The 25175-nt window shown below is 42.0% G+C and overlaps 1 protein-coding gene across 2 annotated transcripts in view; it reads left to right on the top strand.

Annotated features, from left to right (window-relative positions):
• The window catches only part of cdh22 (cadherin 22), a 78949-nt gene that overhangs the window by 9292 nt on the left and 44482 nt on the right, over positions 1-25175 (top strand). The window contains exon 3 of one of the 2 annotated variants that reach the window (XM_085924645.1): positions 4050-4122. The exons of the other annotated variant lie outside the window; for it this stretch is intronic. The gene's annotated coding sequence lies outside the window, so the exon portion shown is untranslated. The remainder of the gene's footprint in view (positions 1-4049; positions 4123-25175) is intronic. 2 annotated transcript variants of the gene reach the window in all.

The raw sequence follows: 25175 nt of genomic DNA, 5'->3' as shown, positions 1-25175 counted from the left end.
TCTCAAGCTGGGTAGAATGCCAAGAAATAAAAATGTGTTTTGATTTGGCTTCTAAAAGTGGATCAGGAGGGTACTTGTTGAAACTCGTGCACCAGGAGGTCTTTCCTAACTGGAAAAAAAAAAATCTCCATTCACTCCAGGCTTCCTCCAGGAAGCAACAGAGGCAGAGATGGAGCAGCTCAGGGTGAGACCATGAACAGTTTTGAAGACAAATAACACTCTTCCAATGCAAACCAGAACAAGAGTTCTGTGCTCCCTCTTACGTGTTCCAGTTAAGAGGTGTGGGGCAGTATTGTCAACCAAATTACACACCAGTTCGAAATAAAACTTGTAGTAAGTAAATGATAATCACTTTTTTTGGTTCTTTTATCACAAACAATTTTAATTTTAGGTTATATTACCTGACATGTTTCGGCATGTACTTCCGCCTTCATCAGAGTCAGTAAATGGTAATGTTCGAACCAATTCAGTGAAATTGGAAAAATTTCCACAGCACAATGTTGTTCTCTGTTTTCATTGTAAATATATAATGAATGGATGGAGCTACAGGCCAGTTGAACAAGAATGCTTGCAAAGCTTCATATTAACCGCTCTCTGTCTGTGTGTGTGTGTGTGTGTGTGTGTGTGTGTGTGTGTGTGTGTGTGTGTGTGTGTGTGTGTGTGTGTGTGTGTGTGTGTGTGTGTGTGTGTGTGTGTGTGTGTGTGTGTGTATTTTTCCCCTCATCATTTTCTGAGGAGTCAAATTGCCAGTTATATAACGGACCTCTGACTCTCACTTTCCCAATATGTGGCACGCTCTGTCCAAATGCAGAGACAATGCATATAGCTGTCATTTCCATCCACTCCAGCCTTGGGAAGACAGGCCGCCAGCCTTGTTCATTACTGAAATCCCCCCCCAAAAAAGAAAGAGACGAAGATGTGAGGACTAAGGGACGGACATGAAGTGGGAGGGGAGCGGGATAAGAAGGCACAGAAAAGCAGAATTATACCAAAGGGCCTGAGGGAAGGAGGGGACGGATAGGACAGAAAACAGGAGGTGGGGCGGGGGGTCTGAATAATGAGGGATGGGAAGGAAAGTGGGGGTATAAGCACCATGGGCGGAGGTGGAGAGCTGCAAAGCGTGAGCCGAGGAGGCGCTTGGCCTGCAGGATTGCGGCGTGTTTATCTTCCTCTGCAGCCGCCTCGTGAAGCACTACCTCAGGAAAAGACTTCTAAAGCAGGGTGGCCGTCGCTGAGCTCTTAATACCCACAACATACACACGGGGGATTTGGGGAAGGGAGAGGGGGGCTTGCATGTTTCATATCATATCTGTGCAGCAGACCGTATGCACTCGCCGCCGCTAGGTTGCCCTGAGTCGGCCGCAGACGTGGCGTTCACGTGCAGACGGCATTTGGACCCTCGTGTGTCTGGGAGGATGGGTTACATCTGAAAAGTAAACACGCACAAATGCCTTATGGAAATTTCTCAGCTTTCCAACTTGAGTATATGTTGTCTGATTTACCTTGAGTCTTGACATTTGAAAACGGAGATGTGGGCCACACCACTGAATTGTTCCTATTTATTTGTTGTTTGTTAGATCCACTGGAATGGCATTTTCCACTCCTTACTTCACTTTATTACTTTTTTCAAGTTCCAGGGATGATGCCACATTGCCAAAATATTATGCAAATATATTTTACCAGAGTATTTTCTACACTGGCATCTGCACTTGTACTTCTGAAGAGTGTGTAACTAGTTTTGGCCTGTCTGGCTCCATCCACAAAGTGTTTAAATAAAGAAGGCCTTCCCATTGGGAACTGTGCTAAACTCCTTCGAAGCTCCAGCTGATAAAGAACAGCAGCAGAGACTGCATGCGACGTTCTCCAGAGGATGCCAAATAATTAATCCAACAAAAGAAATACGTAAAGGGGGATAAAGATGAAAGATGTGAAAGATACTTCCTCTTTTAGACGCGCCTTACTGACAGCGTTTGACGGTTGGCCAGACTCCCTCGCTATTATTCTTGCAAAGTTTCCTTCCCGGGCTAATTAAAAGTGACTCTTTTATATGTGACAAACACAAGCCGTAACGCATCTTCATGAAATCACATTTGCAGCGGGTGATAGCAGAGATAATTTGGAGCGTCAAGTGCCATGAAGCAACAACATATGTCTTCCGTATGATGTGTAGTGCTCAGTTTAAGACAAGCTCTCGATGAAATCACAGCAATCGATTTCAGTGAAAGGGCCCTTTGTCATCATGAATGCAAAAACGCCCTGCCCACATGAGCTAGCATAGCAAAAGGCTCGAACTGGTGTCAATGTTGGTTGGTTTGATTGTTTTCTGAGTTTATTGCTGCACATCCCTGCCTGAAAATGAACAGGAAACAATTTTATTTCCCCCGCCCCCATATCAATTTGTATGGTCATTGCTGTTGACCATCGAGTGCCTGCGGTAGATTTTTATCGACCCGTGACACTCGACGCAAGATCAAAACCTGAGCAAGACTACACGGTGCGCTATTAGAAGGCTAACCACCCGTGTGATAACATCTTAAGTGCTCCTTAATGGCGGCGTAGGGGGTCGCCGCGGTACGTACGCGCACTGAAGCCTTTGTTGTGTGGCTGTTTACTCGTGCATGAGCCCTTACGATCAAATGCTGTCTCATTAAGCGCCCAAACGGGACGCTGGAGAATAGACAGCGTGAAAATACTGGATATGGAACGGGGCCTGTGAGGCCTTTGAGCGCAGCACGAGAACTTTTTTTTTTTTTTTAGAAAACTCTTGAGCTCTTTTCAGATGTTGCATTTTGATCTGGATAAAGGCAGAGATAATATTTGTCTTTAGATTGAAGCTTGCAGTCGTTGCCAGAAAACACACTCCGTTCCAAATCACTGCAACAATTGTACATTTGTAATTGATGATGGCCCAGTGCAAATGTAACAAAATGTTTTGTGAAGTGGCAATAATATAGATTGACCGATAAAAGTGGTGTCAATGATTACCTTAATAATTCATGTCATAAACGACGAGTTTAATAGCCAGACAGCCATTTGTGACAAGAGTGGAAACATCTGCTTCATAAATGTCAGTGCACCAACATAAATTGCGCAGGCCAACACGGCTAAGTTCTTTACGTTAATGTGTGCCAACTCCACATCTGCCCTGCCTACATGACCTCCATTCCTGTGAAAAGAGATTGTAAATAATGTTCCACCGAATTAAGCGGGCTAAATCCAAAAGCTTCGTCTTGCTGACAGAGTCTTTGCTTTGTAATCTGGCTTCACAGCAAGCAATAAAAATTTTGATTTTTTTTTCCCCTCCTCGGAATTGACATCACCGGTGAGGCAGAATGGTAATCACCTATGTTCAGGGCTAATATCGTACCTGCTCTTCCTCACTATTCCCAAAATGAAGATGACAATTAACCATTGTGTTGTATTTTTTAAAGCACTTCAGCTTCTGACTTCCATAATTATTTAGTCTGGCCCTCTCCACGCAGAGCAACCATCCATCCATCCATTTTCTGAACCGCTTTGTCCCCATGGGGGTCGCGGGTGTGCTGGAGCCTATCCCAGCCGTCATCCGGCAGTAGGCGGGGGACACCCTGAACCGGTTGCCAGCCAATCGCAGGGCACACAGAGACCAACAGCCATCCGCACTCGCACCCATACCTAGGGACAATTTGGAGTCGTCAATCGGCCTACCAACCCTGTTTTTGGGGATGTGGGAGGAAACCGGAATGCCCATTGAAAACTCACGCCGACACGGGGAGAACATGCAAACTCCACACAGGGAGGGCTGGAGGTGGACTCGAACCCGCACCCTCCTAACTGTGAGGCGGACGTGCTACTCAGTGCCCCACCAAGCCGCTGCAGAGCAACCAATAGCACTTTTTTCATACAGACTATTTTTTCCATCATGTTCCATTAGCAAATTGCCAAAGTGCGCCTCTCGCTTCCCTGCCTGGCCACTAACTCCTCCATTAGAAAATAACAGGGGAATGTATTCATTTAAAAAGCAGGAAAAACAATAAACTTCCCTCTGGGGTCTCTTTTTGGCATTGCAGAAGCGAGACGGTCTGCCGTGGACCCGAGAGTCATCTCTCGAGCGTGGCGGCGAGGTCATCGGGCTGAGGGTTGGTGAGTCTTTTATTTGTGTAATCCCGCTGGCCGGGAAGTTTTGCTTGACCAGCACACCGCTGATTTTGCCCGACTATGTTCTGATGTCATGTGTGTACCCGCCGAGATAAGATAATCCCATCCATCTTCTGGAGACTTGTATTTTGAAAAAAAACAAAAAAAACAAGCTGCTTTACAGGACACAAGCTTTAACCTTGGACCACCGTGTTTCATGTTAACGCTCTAGCGCTCACATATCTTGACCAAACGTCTTTGAACTTTACAGGATTTATTTTTCCACGGCCCGAGCAAGGGCATTAAGGATTTTAAATTACATCCGTTACAATATGTTTCCAGACAGCTGGTGACAAAGTTCAAAGTTTTGACTTTATTTCACTTCCAAATATTTGCTGTATTTTCTTTTTCCAATGTCAAGAAAGCAAAAACAACCTGATATGCTACGCTAGGTTACAATGAGGCACAACGTAATTTGGACAATGACAGACTTTTTTTCCCAATCAATCTTCTTATGCCGGGTGTGCGCGAAGGTCCGTGTCTGTTTGTTTACATCCAAATCTGTAGATTACTGCACATCCCAAAAGTGCTGAATCATCAGCTCAGGTCTCCCCGAGTCTTAATACGTCTCGTCCTGTGCCGCGTCCTCAGATATCAGGGTTAATATGAAACATGGGCAGATCCAATCATAGAGATTATGTGTGTTTGATTCTGTTTACGCCATCTGCTGTGTGATATAATTGAATGCGCTGCATGCTATAATTTGATAGATTTGTGTACGTATTGTGTGTGCATGTTGTGTCTCATTCAGCTCAAATCAAAATAGAAGAGTCTTGCAGGGATTAGTCGTGCCCACTGAATTTATTATGTCAATAACCTCTGCACTTGATGAAGGTGATCCAACGCCTTCCATCCCAATGAGAGTATTATGCCGCATTGAAGCACAACAACAAGAATGTGCATATTATTTTTTAATGAGCAGGACTGCACTAACTAAATATTGTGTAGCGGTTTGTGTAAAAACTATCCTAATTTAACATTTACAATATTCCATGTTTGGTTTTCCCCTTACGCTGCTCATAGTTTATTTAACATGCTGTAGATGACATCACATTCTGTATATGTGATGGTTGTCCTGTCTTGTGACTTGTTTTTGTTCCCAGTTGTCAATTACTGATACGATATAGTATGATGCTAGCTGACCCCAATAGCATCGTCAGAATCATCCAACCATCCATTTTTGACACCACTTATGCTGTTCAGCACTGCGAGGGGTGCTGGAGTTTTACACCCAAAACAAACATTTTCCAAAAAGTCTTGCTAAAACTACCCAACAGCTTCTGCAGTTGGCAGAGGGAGACTCCGGTCACAAGCGTGTCACTGGTATGCAGCCAGGATGAGGCATTACTTGTTTCAAATCCTCCAGCACTGATCAAAAGCAACCTTTGCAACATACACACATAGATACACACACACACACACACACACACACACACACACACACACACACACACACACACACACACACACACACACACGCACACCATCACACATTTGCTAAATACACATCCAAGCCTTGATGAAAAAAAATAAACACAACCCTTGAGCAATAAAACCAGTCGCTGACCTGTGTGTCGCTACCCACTGTGCAGATGGTCGTCTGTATGTCGCGCGCTCGTCTCTTTTTGCATCACTCTTTTGATTCAATAGGCCATTTTAACTACCACCTCCTGTCATCTTTTTATATTAAAAAAAAAAAAAAAAAAAAAAAAATATATATATATATATATATATATATATATATATATATATATATATATATATATATATATATATATATCCGGCTATAAACGTGGTCAATATGCTGTAATTAAATCATTTTCAAGTCCGCAACATCCAATAAATCGTAAAACGTTTATATGATGAATAGTAAGTACATTTTTAATGGGCCTTTTATTGTCAAAGTATGCTCATGTTAAAATGTTGCTTGTGTCAACACTCTTTGGATGACTGTGATGAAAGGAGAAGATTTGGATTAAGTTCAAATAATAAAAAAAAATGACCCCCTCATGTCTTGTTTGGAGGCTTTTGAGAGACTTTTACAAATCTCAAATACCCACAGTTAAATCTTTTTTTTTTTTTTAATGCACTGGCTTAATCAAAACTGTGTCAATCTTTCCTCCATGTTTGTATGACAGAGCGGGTGTCGAATCAAAGCACTAGTCGGACTGCAGAGGTGTGAACATATGTACGTCACTTTTGATATGTCCATCATAGGGAATGCATTGAAGAATCGTTATTGCCCTGCCATTAAGTTAAACACTATTTAAATTTTTTCAATGATTACATGTTCTACTTTATTTAAATGATGGGCTATGAAAACATTAAAAAAAAAATGAATAAAGTCTGTAATGAGATACAATTCCAACATAATCTAACAAATTACTGATGAAACAGCCCCATTCCACGACAACTCATCCACTCTTCATTATTGCCTCAGTCGAGCAACATTTCACTCCAAGTCAAATTTTACAGTGATTAATTGATTAACTAATTAATTGGTTCATTGAATCTGAAATCATACTTCTATTCTATCCAACACAATAGTGGTCACACACCCATAATATTATCGTAACAAAGCGCCGTTAGGAAGATGCGATTGCGCAGGTATGCCTAATTAAATGGAGCTAATGATCAAACGTTCAAATCACGGCGTTCCATCAACTGGGCGAGTGCATTAATGTTGTTCTGGCAATTAGCGCTGGCCTAACGAAGTCGCCTTTACAAAGATGCCATTAGTCACACATCTGCTTATGAGCTTCCCGAGAGTTTGCCGACACTTTGTTCATGCTTGTGCCATAACGTGCCTCCATTTGTCCCATAATCCAAACGGGCTGGCTCAGAACTCAGCAAAGCGATCTCGGGGGTGGAAGCATCCTCTCCCTCGTGCACCAAGCTAAGCAAACAGACCATATATATTTAATTTCAAGCTAAAGGCAATTGCGCTTGGTTAGTGATTCTTTGGCATACCACCAGGAGTGCGTCTACAATATTTTGAGCCTCACTGGTTTGGCGTACAGTATGGCATGCAAATAGGGGAGCTGTTGGGAGCACTGAATGTGTTCGCTCCGAATGAGGAGTCAACTGTGGCGACAATTCAAAGGGGCCAATTTTACACCAGTTTACCAGCAGGGAAGTGAAAAAAGGGATGAACGCTGCCTAGAGACCGCCGGATGCAACACAAGGGAATCCGTATGCGGTAAGGTTTACCAAGGATGCAATGATTAAAAATTGGCTCACAAGAAAAAAAATAAATGGGGTGCTTCCATACAAATACAAATGAAGAATACGTGCCAAAATTGTTGTCACTTCCTCTTTCCTTCACTCATTGTCAGCTCTTTCCTGGTGTGATCCAGATTTCAATCACGCAGAGGAAAGTTCAGCCCTCGGCCAAAGAAATTGCGATTAGTTTTGGTCCTGGATTTAATCTTTGAAGAACGTATGGCTTTTTTGATCGTTGTCCATCTGTATCAAGTAATCTGCTATTTCAAATCCCTTTGTGACGTCACGGGTCTAGTATGCAGAGGATGACGTTTAGGTTGAAATGAGTCAGAATATCCATGATTTCATACACAATTGATGAGTTTTTTTTCCTGTTGAAATATAGTAATAATGGTTAGTGAACATTCACAGCTCACATCAGATCGCGCAATCCATCACTTATCTCACATGCTTTGTAATTGGCAAGTTTCTGTCTCTCTTTATCCAAATAACCCTTCTCGACACTGGCCTTTTTTTTCTTTGCTTAATTAGGCTAATAAAGATTTAATATGTGTGCTTTGCCGTTTGCATAATGAACCTTTTTATGGTACAGTGTGTTTGTCTTCCAAGGTCATTCTATATCTGCCCTGTAACAGAATATGGGTATTCAACCATAACACGATTACCTCTGCTGATATAAATGAGCCAACTTGCCTTGTGACAAAGCGTATAGAGAACATGAAACATCAACAACAACGTGATGGATGCTCCACCAAACCCAATAAAAATAATAAAAGCAAGACGCCTGGCTTTGAGACAGTATAAGCGCTTAAAGTGTATCCCAAGAAGACACTGCGCTCGCACAGCAGATGGGAGAGCATGATACTTCTCAAGAAATGGAGATTGGAGCAAGCGGCACTGTAATCACTCGCCGTGCGAGCCCTGGCAGGTGGTTGGCAGCCAGGCACTCCATGTCCTCGCCAGCAGCTCTTGCCTGTATCGATCCGATCGTCGCAAAGTGGCAACGCGTGCTGCCGCCTTGTCTTTGCGCTCCGAAACGCGGATAGCGATTTTGCCATCGAATTGAAGATTACAGGTTGCTGTTCGTTTTCTAAATGCGATGCTCAAGTTATTTTATTTGATTGTGGGAGAATGGTAGCATCGTGGAAGAAAACATTTGGATGCAAACTCCAGGAAGGAAGACCGAAGGCAAGATTCAAACCTTGAACCTTAGAAGTGTGAGGCAGATAGGCTAACAACAAATCCACCGTTCTGCTCCAGAAACCATTCAATGCACTGCGACGTGTCGAATCGTTAAAGCATTATTTAAGCATTATTCATCTGTGAAGATGAACAGCCAAGCTCATCTTACTCTCATTTTGGCGTTTCCACTGTGCCACGAGTCTATTCACTCCTTTTCAAAATCTTTTTCCAAATCCTCTGCCCTTCCATTTCCTTTGACTTCCGTTTCTATCGTACACTAGCTGAGAGAAGAAAAAAAAGAAAGAAACAACCCACAGTCGAGAATCCAGATTGCAGACTGGCAGGCTTTGCCACCTCCTCCGACACAGTAGAAGCGAGGAAGCAAAGGGACTTTTAATGAACAGGGTTTTTATTGATCTGTGGACAAAACAGTTGTTAATTATGTGCGGGTGGGAATTTAATTGAGCAGGGCAAACAAGATCCCCTGCTTGCTAATGCGTGGTCAGGAATGAGGAGAATGCGATTGAGTCCCGTGCTGCCGCCTCCGCTGAAGGATGAGAAGCCAACAATGGCTAAAGCCAAGCCTCTGCTCCTTCTTTTCTACGCCCCGGTTCATTTTAGCTGTCTTTGTGTCTGCAACTACCTCATCGGCCCCCGCTTGTCTCCAGACTAATGAAAAATGACCTTCGTGTAAGGGCTGTTTTCTCCTGCTTTGTTGAGTATGAGTTGATTTTGGCCAAATTCAAGAAGCATGCCAAACCAGATGAATGTTAACCTAGCAGCTAACAGTTATTATAGTATGAGATCGTACTATCTTCCTCATTTTGGGCTATCGTCTAACATGAGCTATTAGCTATGCTGATACTATAAGCGCTACCAGCTATGCTCGTTAAGTCACACTAGATATTTGCATAGGAAACACTTGTATGCTGTAACTATAAAACTGAATCAACTGAAACATTGTAACAAGACTGTGCATTCTGGTTATCCGCCCATTGTTCGTAACTGCAGAATGTCATAGAGTATTTTGACAGTCATAAACCGAGGCCCCCGTGATCTGTTTATCTTTAGAAGCAGAATGTGGCCCATAACCCAAAGTTCTATCTTGTTGCTATGCACTGAGTTAACTGGATGTCGGGGTCATAAGGCGTCTCATGTGCTTTGCTAGCCAGAAGGCCTCGTGAACCGCATTCTGTGTCCGCTCCGTGCCATTTCTCCATTCACGCTTGGCATTCTCTAATATTTATTACCCAAGTATGGAAAATATTGCCATGGCTGTTATCTTGTCAAGCCTTATGCTGTGATGGATTTGAGGCTAACATTTTAGCCCGGGTCCTCCTATTTCGGTATTTTTATCCAAACCGGGCAATATGTCTTCAAGACAAGCTGGAGTTGATTCGTGTCCCCTGTGGCTATGTTTTGTGGGTCCGTAATGGTTGTGACAGATGTGATCATTCAGTCAAATTACTTTGATGAGAACGTACCTGCCCTTTTCCAAATACTTTCTATGGACTTGTTTGGTGCGTCGAATTGATTCAAAACAAAGGGAACTGTGAGAAACTAACAATCCTCAACTTTATTTGGCCCGACGACACGAGATGGCTGTTGCCCTGTGCCCTTGACACATTATGTCAAACATTTTGCGTAATGCTGCTAAATTACAGAAGACAAGAGAAACAGCCTCCTTAATGTGTTGTTTTGGTCTCCCAGGGACCCTGAGCTAAGAGGACTTGAGCGAGCAGCAGCACTTCAAGTGAAATTGAACGTACTATGTGTTCAAGTCGCAAAGTGTGCGCTTGTGTTTGTCAGATGGAGCTTGTCTTTTTGAGTCGCGCTTGTCACTCATCATTCAGCATGGTAGTTACTCCACTTGGCGAGTCTTTTAATGGAGTAATGCTTGGAGGCCAACTCCATCTTTTGTCTCTTGACAACCTCAGGTTGCTCAACTGCAAACAACACAAATGTACTTTCAGTAGAGAAAATATATGATTGCGCATGTAGTGAACGGGCAGGTGACAACTGAAGATGACGGATCGTCAATAGACGTTATTTTACAAAGGACGGGCTTTCGAGTACAGTAAAAGCTGTCCACAAGGTACACGCCGTACTTGTATGCTGCAGTCGGCCAACTTTTCAGTCAGGCTGCTTTGTTGTATCTGGCACAGAGTGTCTTCAATTTCTGCAGGGTACAAGAAAATTAAATCAGAAAGTAAAGTCCCAATGCTTTTTTTTTTGTCCAGGTCAAAGATATTAGTTTATTTCTTCATGGTAATTTTCACTCAGACGTCTTTGCTGCAATTAATTCTGGTAGACAAGGGATTGTCAACTGTCCACGGCCTACTAGTGGTCCGTGGCGGTACTGCAAGTGGTCTGCAAAATTGGAAATGGAAAATAATTGTAAAATTTCTAAAAATAAAATTTATTTTCTTTTTAGTCTTTATTTATTTTCCAGCCAATTTTCTGAATCATTTACCCATCCAAATTATGTCAAATGCAGCTGAGATTCCCAAAATAGACATACAGCTGCAAATAAATAGCCTGTGTAGGTCTATCCTCCTTCGGTGCAAAGCAGAATATTCCGTCATGTTATGACAAAGCTAGAACTGCTCATTTTAAAGGAAATGTTCCCCTCAGCAATATACTTAGTTTCCTTTGTTGTCCAGGAAAATACATGCGTTGTGTCATGGCCACCTGCTCAAACATTTTTTCCCTTCACTCCACTTAAATCACCTCTGCCATCCTTCCATCAAATCTCTCGCATGTGTGCGTTTCCCTGTAGACATTACAGCCCGCGTCTCACTGAGTGACGTGAGGCCAGATGGAAGAAATGCTGTGTTTGGCTGCACATGCGGTGCCACTGTCACTTACCCGCATCATCCACTCCGTTGAGCTTCACAATGCTGCTGTGATGTAGTTGTGCTTGACATGGGCTGATGTCCAACCTTCTTGGCAATAAACGGGTTGTAGCCAAGTGTGTGCCACGTAGAGAGACAGAGATTTAAAACAAGGGTGGCAAACAAAAGTCAGTAGTGAGTTTGTGTGTACGTGTGTGTGTGTGTGTGTGTGTGTGTGTGTGTGTGTGTGTGTGTGTGTGCGTGCGTGCGTATATGGCTTGATATCTCGTTCAGTGTCACTTTTTGGTGGCGTCTTCATTATCAAACGCTTCCAGTCAATTTGGAGCAGCTGATATGTGTCATGAGAATATCACCACTACTACTCCTGTACTGAAGTGGAAGTGTTAATTGCTCCTCCCCAAGATGGACTTTTGTGAAATGTAATTTTTTTCTTGGCCTTAAGCTTGCCTTCCCCAAAATGCTAAACTCAAGTGAAACTATTATTTTATAAGGTCAAAATTACAGATAAAAAATACATACCAAGATTCCAATGTGACTGATGATTCTATTTACATTACTTGACAGATATTCTTCCATTCAATACATTTGACAAAGATGTAAAACAAAACTTTTTTTCCTGTAAGACATTTACAGTAATTGAAATGGAACACAAGGTGAAATTCACGTAATTATACACATTATATACATATTGCGCAGGTCTGAATACACAAATTAGGAATACATTTAGAACACGATTTCCTCCCGCCTTGAGTATTTTCTGTGTCATGAATACTAAGGCCTTCTTTTGTGGTGTCACCATGTGATTGTACAAACTTCCTGCATTGATTACAATGTATGCAGCACCACAATATCCCACTGCTGCTTGCCAGGCTATTACTGTCAGTGCGGAGTGTCATTATATGGCTAACAGCAGGGAATGTTTTTTTTTTTTTTTGCCCATTGCCTTGCAGCTTTGTCTGTGAGCGCATATTTGTGGGCAAATGAGCATCATCTTGTTTGATTATTAAATTTTGCTGGTCTCTGACATCCAGCGTGGATGTGTTCAGGTTTGTTGTTATTGTTATACCACTGGAGCCTCCCGTGGCTCTTTGATAAATGTGCAGCCTTGAATTGAAATGGCATGCCAGACTCTGTAAAGCAATGTTGTATTTAGACACTTCATTGCTAGTGATGATGAATTCATGTCACCAGGGAACTCTTTTTTTTTTTTCTCTCTTCAATTACCCGAATACATTTTAGAAGTAGATAAGACATTTAAGAGGCATGTTTTCATGTCGTTTAATCTTCCTGGCAGGATAAGGTAGTTTCAGTCGTCGGAATAAAGTCGTAGAGGGAAAGCTTGCATGAATAAACCGAAAATAAGAGTCAGCAAAGCAAAAACAATACATAAATGTATTGTGGCTTTCAGGAAGTAATGATGCAATTACAGGTTTGTTTTGGTAGCATTGTACCCATTATAGCAGCAAAAAATTCTTCAGAAAGCATAGCCATTTAAAAAACAATATATCTATTTTCTAATCCATTTTAATCTGTGACTGCAAGAAACGGCATGTATTTTTTTAATAATCAAAGACAGTTTCCTGGTGTCTTGATTTGCTTTCTTCAAAACACCCCAACTATCAAGATATGACACAAACCATTTGTCATTTTTCACAAGGCTTATTGAGCGAAGCCTGTTTTAAGGAGGTCATCCTGGCTAATGAAAATACGTACGCCACTGTTCAGGCCTGCTTGCTGCAGGGCCAGCACAGAGAACAACTTTTGTTACCATGACAATGGTCATTGCGGCGTGAGGATGCTGTGACTTGTCGAGCGGCTTCAAACATGTGCAAGCGGCAGCACCCACAGTGAAGTATCTGTGTGTTAAAACTAAATGTCATGCTTTAAAAATCTCAATAATCTTGGAGAAGTTGCGTAACTTATAGCAGTGTTTCCCAACATTTTTTCATCCACGGCACACTTTTTCATTGGAAAAAAATCTCGAGGCACACCACCAACAAAAATCTGTTAGGCGTTACACCAGCTTCTATAATAAAATGTGTTATATTACAAAAGACATTGTGAACGTGCTATATAAATAAAGTTCTATTCCTATGTATATATATATATATATATATATATATATATATATATATATATATATATATATAGAGAGAGAGAGAGAGAGAGAGAGAGAGAGAGAGAGAAAGTGGAATAATTGCATACAAATAAATAAATACACTAGATTTTGTAAATTGTATTTTTTCAATAAAAGTGAGTTTTTTTACAAAGGTTTTAGACAGTGTAAGGAATAAACTATTGAAAGTGATTGTGATTAAAATCCAAAATTCTCAACTTGACTTTAACAGTTTTGGACTAGCCCTATAAATATTGCGACGATAAGACCAAAGTCATGTTTAAAGACACTGCTGTTCTGGCATGGCAGCTGAGTGGTGATCACAGTCAAGGTGTCATGACTTGACTGAGTATTTTATGTTGGTGAAAATGAATAATCCAGGATCTCTGGTTGAACTACAAACTGGGATTTCCATCAGTACGCAAATGCACCACGTCATCAGAGCGTCACTGTTATCAAATGCACACAGCAGCAAACTAAATATGTGCCGATGCAGAACAATCAGACCGACACATGAAATCTCAAGATTCTCCGATTAGCCATGCATGCTCGATTAGTAAGTGGATGACCAGGCCTTGCGCTAACTGACCAGTGATTTGGCAATCCTATTTACAATGTGCTCCGTAACTATTATTGGAAAATTTCCCACGGCACGGCCGAATATCTCTCACGGCACACCAGTGTGCCGCGGCACAGTGGTTGGGAAACACTGACTTATAGTATAGAGATACTTTATGCAACTGTAAAAGGAAACATTTTGTTTCTTTGTACCTGAAGCCAGATGTTGTATGTGTCCGAATTTAATTACAAAAGCATTTCAGGTAACGTCAATGATCATTATCTCGACCGAGGACATGTTTTATTCAGCATTTTTTCTTTGTGCTTCTTTGTCTTTCTGTCCTGATTGAGGCTTCACCCTGCACCAACAGAGATCTTTGTGACAAAACAAATAAACTAAGTAAAAAAAACAACAACTCCTTATGCAATATCTGTGCAACTTGTTACACACCAGAAAGCAATATTTGGCCAGAGAAATGCAATAAGTCCTACTTTAACAGTAGAATAAAACATAAGCAAAGCAGACAGGAGAGATGAAACATTATTACTCTTTCACACTCACACACGCACACGCACACGCACACACACACACATACACACACACAAACACACACACACACACACACGTGTGTGTACAGAATGTGGACTCACAAGTCAAGTGCACCCCACTCGCTCTCTCAGTTGCAATATTCAAGCACACACTGGTAAAACAACAGGTGGCAAGCATCATTGTAGTCATAACAATAAAAGTAACATTCAGCGGCTGTTCAATCCATACCAAAGCAGTAGGTGGCTAACTGTCAGCACAATCAGAAAACTAAAACTCAAAAATAATGGCCAATCAAAGAAATTGGCAATAATATAGCATATTCCCTGTAAAAGTTTCCATCTCTTTAAGACAGAAATTAGCTGCCAGTTTGTTATTGAATTGAAGAAAATAAGCACCTCAAATAATCTAAATTCACAGACGCGGTCCTTTACACAAACACTTTGCGACCATATTTATTCTACTGCTCACAAAACAGCAACACATAATGAAATGATTTACTGTAATTTTTGGACTGTAAGTCGCTCCGGAGTATAAATTGCACCAGCCATAAAATGCACAATAAAGTGAAAAAAAATATATATAAGTCGCACCGGAGTATAAGTCGCACTTTTGGGGCAAATTTATTCGTCAAAATCCAACACCAAGAACAGACATTTACCCCTTTGTGTGCGTAGTAATGTGTCTAGCATGTGCCTAGAAGTGGCTAATATATATTTCCGGCCTCTCTTAAGAGGTAATTCAGTTACAGCAGATTATTTCTTTGCTGATGTTGTTATTAGGAAAAATTTAATACTTGTGAGTACTCAAACGGTAATGAGATTTGGCACCCTCGAATTGGGTCCAGTCTCTTGACATTTGCCCAAAACACCTCAAGGGTCCGACTGGCTGTAGCTGGCTATGAATGTTTGCAGCCATCTTATTGTCTTAGACTATTTTCATTTGATTTTTCTTACCCTCCTAACAGCAAACCATTAAAAACAAGACGACTCTCATTTGAATAAAACCACAAGAGTTATCCCTGGGTGATCAGCCTCTACTTTACTGCTTATTGCAAAAAGAAAACAAGAGCCCCCTTGAAACCCAAGAGGAGATTTTCAATTTCGAGGAGCTGCTAACAACTTTGCCCTAGCAGGATATCAACTTTGTTACCATTCATAGGAACACAACAGAGGCCCCACGAGACTCACGGCCAGGCCTTCATCCAGTCATGTTTAAAATATTTATTGTGGAGGCTTTGCCCCTAATGTTAACATCCGGCAAAGTGGGATCGGATGAGACCTAATGCTCTGTTTTGGCACAAGGACATGGCAAACTTAGAGGACACTGATTGCTTGTGTCCTCCACGCTAATGCTCTCGTTAAATCTTCCACGAGTCTGATTGCTGAATTCACATGTGCGACACAGAGGGTGGGTGACAGAGTTAAAGTGTTTGCCGCCGTGCCGTGGTGACGTTCCGCCATAAACTCTTATGGACTGTTCAGTTTCCATGCACGCAAAGTACAGAATGACTTTTGGCATGGTTCTGTTCCTGTTAAATGTCAATGTGTCTCAATTTTGACCTGAACAATCTACAATAGTGTTTGCTGTATCTCCATGCTTCTCATTCTCTTTCTATCTCTTACTGTCGAGTCACACTCTGCTCTGGAAATTAATTTGGGAAAATTCTGAGATCTGTTTATTACCCCCTTGACTTCATTTTAACGCATCCGACCTTGACTCATTAGGGATTAATAATCCGTGCAAACGGGGCAGGCGAAGCGGGAGCTCCCCATCTGATTGGCCATGCAGTGCACAGACGTGGCTGGTATTTACCAATCTCAAAGTAGAGGAGCAGAACAAACAAGAAGGAGCGGGTAGAGCGGTTTGGACTGCACCCTCCGTGTCGCATTTGAAATGAATGACCTGACAATGGCAATGAATTTATTTTGTTTGATTATTTCAAATGCTACTGAAATGGAAACAGATATTTCTATGACTTCTACTGTTCCAACAAAAGAGGCAATACTTTTTAGTCCAGTTGTGTAGATACAGACTAAAATAAATCAATCAATAAAAGTTCATATAAATGCAATAAAATGTTGACAAAACACTCATTTAGTCGAAATGGAGCTCCTCAACTCACTTTTATTAAAATGCCACAAAATGAAATTCAATCTGATGAATACTGTTGTCCATTTCCAGCATTGTATGGCATTATGATTAGGTCACTTGCTTGTAATTTGCAGCAGTCTTGACACCATTCACCCCCTGCTTGATAAAAAAGATTGATGCAAAAAGGAAAATAAAAATCAGCCATTTATTTATTAACATGCAATAAGAAATATAGCTGGCAGCGATATACGAAACTTGTATGACATTGTTGCAAGAGCCAATACAAATCGAGATCGCTCATTCAATGATAGCGCAGTAAGGGTGTTTTTTGTTCCCATAATGCTTCAAAGTACGTTACGTTCACATTTATCATCTCGACATTTCCACTCAAGCAAAGCATAATGTCCAAGGATCCTGCAGTTCAAATTGTTGGGCTTTCAGTGTTGCCTGCATTTGTTCACCCTTTGCCTCAACCACAACTCTATTTTCTACCACTTAGGTGTACATTTAGTAATTTTGAAAATATGGGAGCGCCCCACAGGACGAGTGAAAATGTTTTTTTTACTGCTTTTAGTGTGTGGTGTACTTCAGATGACTAACAGCACTTCAACCACAATTTTCTCCACTTTTCCTGGTTAACGGTCGTGGGCTAACATCGGAATCAATTCTGGAAAACACACAGTCTCAAGATGTTTACACTCCAAAAGTCCAATCAGCATTTAACTATTCTTTCCAATCTTCTTTTGTCCCGCTCATCCAATCTGAAACTTTGCCACTGGAACATAGAAAAAGAGAAGGAATCGCTCTTTGCTTTGGGAGTTGTTTCCATGGCAGCTGCCAAGTGAAGTGCCTGACCCATAATTTGGACTCTCGCATAGCCCCTATTAGCCCCTAAAGCTCTCTCTTCATCTCCAAGTCCCCCGTATCACTTCCCCCTACTTCTAACGCTGTCTGTTTCACAGCTATTTCGTATTTCTCTCTCTGTGTCTACCCCCGCCCCGTCCCCCCGCTTCCACTTCACCTCTCCTTATCTTGTCTCTTTAGCCCGTCTCTCCTTTGGCAATGCCGCGTGATTGGCAGCAGAGGCTTGACTGCTGCCGAGCTAATGGAGAACAGAGAGGAATACCTTGTGGATTCACAGCTGAGCAGAGACGCACAAATAAGATAATGACTTGAGAATAACTATTGGGCAGAATAGTTTGGGGAAAGTAGGCGGGGGAGTGAGAGGGGTGAGACAAAGGAAGTCTTCCAGACAGAGAGGAGATGAGAAAGGCAGACACGGTGAACAATTTCCAGAGGCGTTGGACTTAACGCGCTGTCTCCAAATTGGTGAAAACAGCGAGAGTCTCAGCGGGTTTTGAGATGACAAAGCTTTTTATTTTGGGGGATGAGAAACTGTGATCAACTAAAAGAGTCATTTTTGCCTCCTGACGCATTGTCTTCATATGAGCTCGCTTGATTGCCTTCAATATCTTTTGTCTGCTAATGGGAAGTGCGCATATTAATGACTTGAAAGACATCGTTTCTGTTCACGGCATGGGGGTGTGCTTCCATTCATCTCACAGTCCCACTCTGTACTCTTTACATTACTCATCTAAAACAATGGCCAAGCACCAAAATAAAGACATTCCACCACAATGAGAGGAGCATCTGGCCAGGGAAGATAACCTGCTAACGTTCATAATTCCGAAGTATCCCGTTAGCAAAGATTGGGTTGCTGTCAAAAGGCGTAATCTCGAGTCATTTGGCTGTCAGACTTGTTGATCCCGACTCACGAAGACTAAAAACAATCTCTGTTGATAAGACCGTATTACCCTAGACGCTTCATTGTGGCTGTCCTTCTGTCTTCTGCTTGGCATCAATCAGTGCCCGGCAAATTCTCTAATGGCACCCAAGCAGGGAGGTACAGTCTGCACGCGATTAAGAGAAATCCAAGGAGTCTGAAAGGTGACACGGACGTGCAATGTCATTGTAATTGTCCTCGCTCGGACGTGCGAGAGCCTGCCCCTTATTTCAATTCTCATTAGCCCTTCGCTCGAAGGATTGCGGGTCACATGGCAATGACTTTCCCGCGCTACTGTATTAAGGACATACAGCTGGGCAATATGGAGAGAAAAGAAAGTTGATTTGTCCATTCGAAAATGAGTGGAGTTTGAGTTAACGAGCATTTAGAAGAAGCGCTCCGTTGGCATCATAGTGGAGTATTTAATTAGTTGTTGAGATTTGTATTGGGTCTTGTCTATTACAACAGCAAACTGCTAAATGGACTTTGTGATTATAGTAAACATTCAGCTGATACACTATCTTGCATTGTCTTGTGGGCCTTTATCTTTATTGAGCCATCTTGTTGTCCGATAATTTAGGATGCAAAGCAGTACGAAATACGTAACTACACTCGCACTTGGCTAATGAAAGCCCATTCCTGAGATTTTTTTTCCTATCTGATAAAATGAAGTGGATGAAAATAAACCTTTCAGCTTTTTTTAACCTTTTTGCAAATTTGGGACAAAATGGTCCTCATTTTGTCTAATTGTAAGGCCATTAAATCTGTTTATAACACTTCAATGTAATTCAAACACTTCTCCACTCATTGTGTGCGCTCACACACGAAACAATGTTTATCCTCAAAGTAGATGACGACATGTCAATTGCCATTCTATTCACCTTGGGCAATTATGTTCTTTTATTTTGGCGCTTTCGCTCCTCCAAGTAGGATCTCATCCCTTTTGTGGCTGGCTGATGTTTTGGAGAGCTGCTTTAAATTGGATGTTAAAAGGAAGGAATGCACAAGCCTGTTTTCCATATAGAATATAATCTCAAATACAATCAGTACAATCTATAAATTCTTTCTGCTACATGAGACAAGCCAGACGCATCTGAAACTGCACATGCTGGGATTCTTATGGAGTTGTGACTGACTTAATAATTGGCCACTCACTTAATGGCGGGGTCCATAACGCTTGGAACACACTCTGCCAACGACATCTTGATAGTTTGTTCAGGGACCCCAGCAGGAGAGTGAAAGGGTTGATTGCTAAGGTATGATTTACTTTCCGCTGACATCACAAGGAAGAAGACCTACTTCTCATTTTTTTATGCTGCAGCAGAATAAAAGCAAGTCTTCACCATGGACTGGTTTACAACTTTAAATTCAAGGTCTATAAACATCGCAATGTCATCTGTCCTGGAACTTTTCAGACACAGGTGTGTGTGTGTGTAATATATATATATTATATATATGACAATTACAATGCCATATATATCCATATATATATCACATATATATCCGGTATATATATATATATATATATATATATATATATATATATATATATATATATATATATATATATATATATATACCGTATTTTATTTTATTAGGCGCTGGTTAACGTCCTAGATTTTCTTCAAAATGTGCGGCGCGCCCTATCATGCGTTGGTCCCGATGTGTGTGGTTGTAAGGCAGACCTATTAACGAGCGCCATGAGAACGTTATAGAGAGAATTGTGGGCGTAGATTTGCCCCGCCCTGTGTGTGTGTTGTTGTTGTAAGGCGGACGTAATAGGGAACGCCATGAGAAAGTTGAATGGGGAAGTGTGGGCGGTGGAAGTGTGGGCGTGTATTGTATATAAAAGAACAGGTACATGCGTCATGCAAAACATCGTTGTTATGACAACAGTGAAAATATATATGTATATATATATATATATATATAACACTCATTTTTGTCTCATCATCAATCTTTGCTTTACTTGCCGCAGTTCAAACTCAGTTCATGCTCAGAGTCCTATTGATGTTTCCATCCTAATAGCCAAATGGGTATGCCCGCCGAGGGCTTCCTATGACCTTAGATCTCAGCTACCTGAAGCGTGTTTAATTATACCAGAATGAAAGAGCCCTCTTCTGCAACTAGAGTGGCCCACAGTGTGCAGCGTATTCTCGAATAGACGGCCAAGTGGCTGTAATTAGTCAATCTGAACTGCATGTTCTTTCTATTATGTGTGCAATTTCCATGAACCCAAAGGTGAAGGGTCATCTCACAGGAACATTTTTTTCGGACACAAAATTGATGTACAGCAAGTCCTATTTTCTGTGTTGCATTTGTATAAAACATGGTTAATATTTTGCAGCTCTTTTTACGTATTTGGTTGTCTGAAACCCATCAAATGTTGCTTGACAAAAGGACAAAAACCTTACTTATCCGAGCAGGCCATGCATGCATGCTATTTGTTTACAACAACCGGTGCACCTCACCCTGACTCTACGTTCACATCTTTTAATGCATCCCATCATATCCTGAGACGGTTGTTAAGACTTCTATAGTTGCTCATCATCACAAAGAAGCACATTTCCATTGATTTTTAAAAGAAAAAAAAAAAAGCATGGAGACAAATGATGATGAAGTGTGAGACTTACTAAGAGGCTCTTACAGTCTTTGAAGGAGTCGTGCTTTTCTTTTCTTATTTTTTTTCCTAAACCATTCACATCACTGCGCATGGACTCACCTTGCCATGGCAAAAGAACCTGAACAGAGTTTGCAAAGAAATCCTTGGTAGCAAATGCATTTTGTTTTTTGTTCCCCCATTTCCATTGATTTGTAAAAAGTTGTCTGGGAAAGAAACTTTCTTTGGCAAGTAGTGGCTGCAATGCCAATTACAAGTTGCAGTGAGAGATGTTAATCATGCCCGTCTCCGCACAGAAAACAAACGAGTTAGTCAATATGTGCAAAAAGCCCCAAACATCTTCTAATTACCTAATATCCGCATGTAAATTATTCTTCTAAAGCACGCTAATTAAAAAAAAGTCTATTTATGGTACCCTCTTTACACTTCGGACACCTTTAGGCATTTACAGGAACATCACCGCTTCCCTCTCAATTGATTTTTGTTGCAGAATACTTTCTATTCCAAGATGCAGAAACAATGGAAAACAAATTGTCACCACTATAAAATCTTGTACAGGTACCCATATTTTTTTGTCAGTGTAATTTTTATATTAGAATTATTGTACTTGCATTGTACTGCCCAAAACAATGTTTTAAGGCATTTCACATTTTCTTCGTGTCAAGTTCTCCATGCGATTGGCAGCTCCCTCACAACCATAGTGAGCACAAGCAGTATAGAAAAGAGCATGCAATGATCCTTTCCCGTGTATATATGACGACAAACGAGATTGCGTGCCGCGTCAGCAGAGATGCTAAAAGGTGCGCTATCCTCTCGTCCGTGGGTGCTCCGGACGAGCCTCATTCTGGATGCTAACGAAGCACGTCATTAGGCTTGACCTTTATCGTGTCAGCGTCAAGAAGAGGAGCACGCTTTGTTTTTAACTTGGCAACAAGGAAACCGTTCACTCTTCAAGGGCAGTAATCACAATTGAGAAAATAATGACTTTCCAATCGCTCTCCCTTATACCCCGTCGCTGACATTTCCAACGGATTCACATAGCTTCCCTTCCGTGTGCTGGGTGTTGACACCGGACATGAAGCTCCCTCTGATTCCCGAGTAGCGACATCATAATTACCGCACTTATACAAGCTGTCCCCAGGCTTGTAGGCTTGACCTTTCCACAAACATAATGCAGGCTTCCCGAAATGTGAAAATGCGCTTGTCATTTCCTATTGTGCGCTCCCAACATGGTGGCAGCACTCGTGGCATCGTGTCCTGACTGAACGTTACGCAAACACCGGTCAGAAGATGAAGGACGCCCGGTCAACAAATTAAACACCGACATTTGTAGTGGCGGATCTTCACGCACAATTTGGCAAGCACACAATCAAACCATCACAATGTTGATGGGGGTGCAGAGAAACAAAGTCAGGGTCGCTTCGCTCTCAGGTTTAATGGCAATCTCATGCCTGAACGCACTGGATGGCACAGAGTCAAGACTACAGCAAAAGCGGACAAAAAAGAAGAAACGTGCCGATTGACTCGGTGCTGGAGGTGGAAAAAACCTCCAGAAATAACGAACACAAGAAGTGTACTGGTAATTAACACTCTTTATATGTGTACGGTGGCATAGTACGGGAAAAAAACTTCTTTGGAATCATATCATGACTTTAAAGAGTGCCTTGATCACTTGAAAATTTTGTCCTACCCTGCACACATTTAAAAACATAAATATTTATTTTGAAAATCCCCTTCCCTTGTCAAAATATTAAAATCTCAGCAAATTTCTTCACAATACTGGAGAGTCTCCTTCCCTTGTCTAATACATTTGTTAAGCACTGCACTGAACTACATCAGCGGCGTCTCTTAGGGTTGTAATCCTGTTACTAAACAACATTACAGAGTGTTAAATTTTGTACTATTTGGAAACGCATATTTCATCACCAGTGCGTTCACAAGTTTGTTCCCACCGCTCCAAAAGACAAACACTGCACATTTCATCACCTTCCGTGTTTTTCTGCCCACATGCATTTAAAGTTGTGCACCCACAAATAAAGTTGGGACCGATTTCAAAAAGTCACAAACACACACACATACACACACATACACACACACGCACAGTTGCAAGAAGGACACCCAGCTCCAACTTGCATCGGCAAAATCTCTCCATCAGATGGATGAAAGCCGCCATCAAAGCCAGGCTCAGAAGGCGTTCACGCAGTCTGTTCATTGGAGTGAACCCGACACCAGGGTCCAATCCCTTCCGCCATCCTTATTAAAGCCCCCCATTTTTTTATGGTTTCCAATCCCAATTTGTCACAGTCACTTGGCTCAGCAAGCCCCGTCACCGAGGGCTGACTGTAAAGACTGTACACGTCTGTCTCCGTGAAGTGTCCAAACAGCAGCAGTCAAGTTTATTTGTTAAATTGCTTTTTTATTTACAAATGTTTCATACCCACAGACATTATTTGGTACATATAACAGCAGTCATTCCTGTAAGTGCCTTTGCTGGCACTCAAGCACGCTGTATGGAGATTCCAAACAAATGAGCCAAGTTTTAAAATATCACTTGGCCCTGCCGCTTTTCAAACTCCCCATGTTGCAATGCAGAGTATGTCAGGCTCAATCAAAACTCTCTGACGAATGATGACAAGATTTGACAGTGAATGACAGACACGGGTCCAAGTGGGAACAAAAACTCAGCATTGAATCAACTGCTCCGCACTAAATGTAAAATACCGCCCTGGCTGTCGCTAAAGCCGAGTTTACGGCTCATGTGTGGGTCCCGCATCTGAATTCTGCTTGGCCGCAGCTTACAATGCTTGACCCAAAGTACCTCTGCAGAAACATTTGACCCATTTCATCCATCTGAATCACCCCCCACCCCCACACTTTGACAGCCAGTTCTGTTTGCCTGCCAAGAATCCCATACAGCCCAGCAGCAATTGGACCACGCCATTGTTTGGCTCGCTCACTCTCGAGTAGACTTTGTATTCTGTGTCTGTGTGGTATTGGCGAGTCAATGGTATGTGGCCGAGCGTGACAGAGGAGAGCGAGATGCGCATTGACACCGGGGAGCTGTGCAGGAGAACGAACGGGCGTTGCGACGCATTAAGGCTCCTGCGTTTGCTTGCGGCCCCTAATGGAAGGTGACATATTGTCGGTGGCGTGCAAACGTCGCTCTTGTGATTAGGCTAATTGCAGCCTATCTGGCGCTGCACCTCACCGCAATTTTCTTTGCTTATCCTCACAAGCAAGCCCCACTTGACATATAATGGCACGCCTGCAAAATCTGGGTTGCAGATTGAGATATTTTTTAGTCAGTTCTATCCGTGATGTTTTTAGACTCATTGCAACATTGTCTATGAGGTATACCTCTTATTCTTTCCTGGACTCTGTTGGACTTTTTCCAGATAAGCGGGTGGTGGGTATCCACTCGTGCTGCACCAAAGCACTCTACTAGGCTGCAAGCTGCACTTTACCAAATCGCTCGTCTCACGGGTCGCCAGCGCTCTGGATTCGCAGCTTCAGCTGGCAGAGAGAGAGGTGGTATCAAGCATGAAGAGATGGTCAGGTTAAAAAAAAAAAAGCCTCTTCCGCTTGCATGAGTGCGATGGATGATGTCCAGGCTTGCTGACGCCTGTCCATATAGTCGGTTAGATGAGGAGCGGCGGTTTCTGTCAACACTCGGCAGCGGCCGTGCCCTCTGCTTCGCGCGGAGCCCCTGAGACCACCTACATGCTTGAACTCAGCCGCGAGCAAATGTTAAATGCGGCGTGATCCTGGTGGAGGTCTGTCAGGATGTCAGCAAGTCAAAGCGTAACTGGCAGTGGTGGGGTTGTTTCATTCTTTTTTTTTTTTTTTTTTGGATCATCAAGGGAGACTTAATGGATATTTGCATTTTAAACATTTGGACTCTATGCAGTTGTGCTCTGAGCATTAGAAAGACATCAGAAAGCCTTCCTTGCACTTGTCCACCCAATTTAGTCTTTATGTTTATCAACTTTTCTGACCATTCTTGTAATTATTTTTTTAAAGTG

The sequence above is a fragment of the Syngnathus leptorhynchus genome, chromosome 11, assembly GCF_054491065.1.
Source record: "Syngnathus leptorhynchus isolate UIUO chromosome 11, UIUO_Slep, whole genome shotgun sequence".
In the NCBI taxonomy this organism is placed as follows: Eukaryota; Metazoa; Chordata; class Actinopteri; order Syngnathiformes; family Syngnathidae; genus Syngnathus; species Syngnathus leptorhynchus.
The sequence above is the reverse complement of the archived record's forward strand: the minus strand, read 5'-3'. Positions and strand labels throughout refer to the sequence as shown.